This window comes from Berghia stephanieae, chromosome 3, assembly GCF_034508935.2.
Source record: "Berghia stephanieae isolate SIO BIC M18660-M18661 chromosome 3, UCSD_Bste_1.3, whole genome shotgun sequence".
Lineage (NCBI taxonomy): Eukaryota > Metazoa > Mollusca > Gastropoda > Nudibranchia > Aeolidiidae > Berghia > Berghia stephanieae.
The window spans coordinates 44827001-44832000 of NC_088362.1; positions in this window are offsets into that span (position 1 = coordinate 44827001).

The following is a 5000-nucleotide window of genomic DNA, read 5'->3' on the forward strand; positions in this document are numbered from 1 at the left end:
ACTCCGCCTGGCAGGTGAGAGTGTGGCTCTACCGTGTGAGCTATCCACGAACACAAAAATATTCGTTTCAAACTCAAAGTCATTACTAGATCCCTCTCTCACCCACTTCTTGAGACGCCGATTCGTTCGTACACCACCATCGCGAATAATTTTGACCAGCAGTTAAGCTTGAGCCAATATTCTCAACACAAACATATAACATAGAAACGATTGAGACATTGAGTATGCTCCGGTGTATGGGGTGAATTTTTAATTCAGAAAAGTGAGTGGAGCAGGCACTTATGTTGGTAACAACAAGATATGAAGTGAATAGAAAAGTGCCAGAAGACAATAGAGAATAAAACGTCTATGTTATATGTTTGTGTTGAGAATATTGGCTCAAGCTTAACTGCTGGTCAAAATTATTCGCGATGGTGGTGTACGAACGAATCGGCGGTCTCAAGAAGTGGGTGAGAGAGGGATCTAGTAATGACTTGAGTTTGAAACGAATATTTTTGTTTCGTGGATAGCTCACACGGTAGAGCCACACTCTCACCTGCCTGGCGGAGTTGTCGTACCAATAAGGTCGCAGGTTCAAACCCACCACCGCCGCGAAAAAAATTTTTATTCTCTATTGTCTTCTGGCACTTTTCTATTCACTTCATATCTTGTATGTTTACCAACATAAGTGCCTGCTCCACTCACTTTTCTGAATTAAAAATTCACCCATACACCGGAGCATACTCAATGTCTCAAACGTTTCTATGTTATATGTTTGTGTTGAGAATATTGGCTCAAGCTTAACTGCTGGTCCAAATTATTCGCGTGGTGGTGTACGAACGAATCGGCGGTCTCAAGAAGTGGGTGAGAGAGGGATCTAGTAATGACTTTGAGTTTGAAACGAATATTTTTGTGTTCGTGGATAGCTCACACGGTAGAGCCACCTCTCACCTGCCAGGCGAGTTGTCGTACCAATAAGGTCGCAGGTTCAAACCCCACCACCGCCGCGAAAAAATTTTTTATTACTCTATTGTCTTCTGGCACATTTTCTATTCACTTCATATCTTGTTGTTACAACATAAGTGCCTGCTCCACTCACTTTTCTGAATTAAAAATTCACCCCAATACACCGGAGCATACACAATGTCTCAATCGTTTCTATGTTTATGTTTGTGTTGAGAATATTGGCTCAAGCTTAACTGCTGGTCAAAATTATTCGCGATGGTGGTGTACGAACGAATCGGCGGTCTCAAGAAGTGGGTGAGAGAGGGATTAGTAATGACTTTGAGTTTGAAACGAATATTTTTGTGTTCGTGGATAGCTCACACGGTAGAGCCACACTCTCACCTGCCAGGCGGAGTTGTCGTACCAATAAGGTCGCAGGTTCAAACCCCACCACCGCCGCGAAAAAAATTTTTATTCTCTATTGTCTTCTGGCACTTTTCTATTCACTTCATATCTTGTTTTTCCAACATAAGTGCCTGCTCCACTCACTTTTCTGAATTAAAAATTCACCCCATACACCGGAGCATACTCAATGTCTCAATCGTTTCTATGTTATATGTTTGTGTTGAGAATATTGGCTCAAGCTTAACTGCTGGTCAAAATTATTCGCGATGGTGGTGTACGAACGAATCGGCGGTCTCAAGAAGTGGGTGAGAGAGGGATCTAGTAATGACTTTGAGTTTGAAACGAATATTTTTGTGTTCGTGGATAGCTCACACGGTAGAGCCACACTCTCACCTGCCAGGCGGAGTTGTCGTACCAATAAGGTCGCAGGTTCAAACCCCACCACCGCCGCGAAAAAATTTTTTATTTCTCTATTGTTTCTGGCACTTTTCTATTCACTTCATATCTTGTTGTTACCAACATAAGTGCCTGCTCCACTCACTTTTCTGAATTTAAAAATTCACCCCATACACCGGAGCATACACAATGTCTCAATCGTTTCTATGTTATATGTTTGGTGTGAGAATATTGGCTCAAGCTTAACTGCTGGTCAAAATTATTCGCGATGGTGGTGTACGAACGAATCGGCGGTTTTCAAGAAGTGGGGAGAGAGGGATTAGTATATGACTTTGAGTTTGAAACGAATATTTTTGTGTTCGTGGATTTGCTCACACGGTTTGAGCCACACTCTCACCTGCCAGGCGGAGTTGTCGTACCAATAAGGTCGCAGGTTCAAACCCCACCACCGCCGCGAAAAAAATTTTTTTCTCTATTGTCTTCTGGCACTTTTCTATTCACTTCATATCTTGTTGTTTACCAACATAAGTGCCTGCTCCACTCACTTTTCTGAATTAAAAATTCACCCATACACCGGAGCATACTCAATGTCTCAATCGTTTCTATGTTATATGTTTGTGTTGAGAATATTGGCTCAAGCTTAACTGCTGGTCAAAATATTCGCGATGGTGGTGTACGAACGAATCGGCGGTCTCAAGAAGTGGGTGAGAGAGGGATCTAGTAATGACTTTGAGTTTGAAACGAATATTTTTGTGTTCGTGGATAGCTCACACGGTAGAGCCACACTCTCACCTGCCAGGCGGAGTTGTCGTACCAATAAGGTCGCAGGTTCAAACCCCACCACCGCCGCGAAAAAAATTTTTATTCTCTATTGTCTTCTGGCACTTTTCTATTCACTTCATATCTTGTTGTTACCAACATAAGTGCCTGCTCCACTCACTTTTCTGAATTAAAAATTCACCCCATACACCGGAGCATACTCAATGTCTCAATCGTTTCTATGTTATATGTTTGTGTTGAGAATATTGGCTCAAGCTTAACTGCTGGTCAAATTATTCGCGATGGTGGTGTACGAACGAATCGGCGGTCTCAAGAAGTGGGTGAGAGAGGGATCTAGTAATGACTTTGAGTTTGAAACGAATATTTTTGTGTTCGTGGATAGCTCACACGGTAGAGCCACACTCTCACCTGCCAGGCGGAGTTGTCGTACCAATAAGGTCGCAGGTTCAAACCCCACCACCGCCGCGAAAAAATTTTTTATTCTCTATTGTCTTCTGGCACTTTTCTATTCACTTCATATCTTGTTGTTACCAACGTAAGTGCCTGCTCCACTCACTTTTCTGTAAAATAATTCTATTGTTGTTCTCTTTCATTGAACAAGAAAATATTTCTTCAGAACCTTGAACATTGCTCAGAACATTTCGTCCACATGTAGCAAACACAGCATTCTCTTCCAAAGCAACATTTGTAATTTTCATGCTGTCAACACTATTTTGCACGATTCAAATCACTGAAATGGGACCAACATATTGATAATATTGTGGCAAAAGCAAATCGTACCCTTGGCTTCCTGAGGCGGAACCTGTACCAGTGCCCTCCAAAGGTGAAAGAACAGGCATGCAATGCTTTAGTCAGACCCATATTGGAATCCGCGTGCACAGTGTGGGATCCTTGTCAGCAAGGTCACATCAAGAAAATCGAACAAGTTCAAAGGGCAGCTTCAAGGTCTGTCACCAACAATTACTTGCGCTTACCAGGATGCGTTACTGAGGTCTGAACTGTTGCGGTGGATAACACTGGGCAGTAGGCGGAAAGAAAAACGCCTCCAACTTCTACACAGAATAGTACATTCCAACAAAACAGCAGTAACTCTACCACAGTAATTCACAAAACAACACTGTACATCCACAAGACATTATCATTACAGTAAGTTCACAACCCCAACACAGAACCAACAAATATAATAATAATAATAATAATAATAATAATAATAATAATAATAATAATAATAATAATAATAAATGGCATTTATATAGCGCTTTACCCCGTTGTCACAGGCTCTAAGCGCTTTACAGTGATATAAAACAAAACATATTACAGTGAGACAAGTGTGAAGGAAACGTGATACGAATTCAATTTCACAACAACAAAATATGAAAATAATATTGCAACATTATGACGTAAAAAGATAAAACTTTAAGCGAGATTTGAACGTTGTCAACGAATCCGAGCATCTCACATGTGACGGGAGAGAGTTCCAAAAATGGTGGGCCGAAAATTGAAAAGACTGTTCACCTATTTTACGCAATGGCTTAGGTTTGACAAGGATTGATTGGTCATTGCTTGACCTCAAGTTTCTATTGGGGACATATATGTTTAGAAGGTCTTTAATATAGGAGGGACTGTTCGTGCTCAGGGATTTGTAGACAACAGTACAAATCTTATAGGCAACTCTTTTTTTCAACAGGAAGCCAATGTAACTCACGGAGAAGAAGAGTTGCTGACGGGTATTTTTTTGTTATTGCGTACAATGAGCCTGGCTGCGTTATTTTGAGCAACCTGAAGTTAGCTAATTTTGTCTTTAGCTAAATTCGCCCAAAGGGAGTTACAATAGTCCAATTTAGATAAAACCAGGGAATTAAAAAAAAAAAACAACTTCTTCCCAAGAACCATCAAGGAATGGAACACCAGAAATCCTAGATATTACCAACAACAACAAATTTGGTCAACTATTAAACATTTATCTTCCAACTCAATAACACAATAACGGAGAAAGTCACCACATAATTGTATAAAATCTGCAGTGATGGGCAATCCGCATTTTGTAGATAAAGACGTTGGACTTGAACTTGAACTTGAGCTTGAACAAGGGTATTTTGGACCTAATTCCCTCCTACTAATATCGCTGTGCTCAAAATTATCATTATCATTTCCCACCCTTGGGTGAAAACTACAACAGGGAACAATAGTGTGATGTCATTATACTGGTTCTAATACACTTGACAGTATGAAATCAGTCCTCTGGAGGAATGGACACAAACCTTGTGCAACTATTCTTCTGGTTTTAGAGTGATGGTATCTTATTTTCTAGCCTAAATAAATGCTGGTTGTCAATAAAAAGAAGTTACCGTTGCTCTTTACGCCACGCAATCACTACATACACCCTGCTACTAAAATGGTTATGCACCCTTATGGTTCAATATGTAACCCATTCTTTGTTCGGACTGAGGAATTGCTACACACTTCCATGGAGTTTTGAACCGGAACAGAGGTTC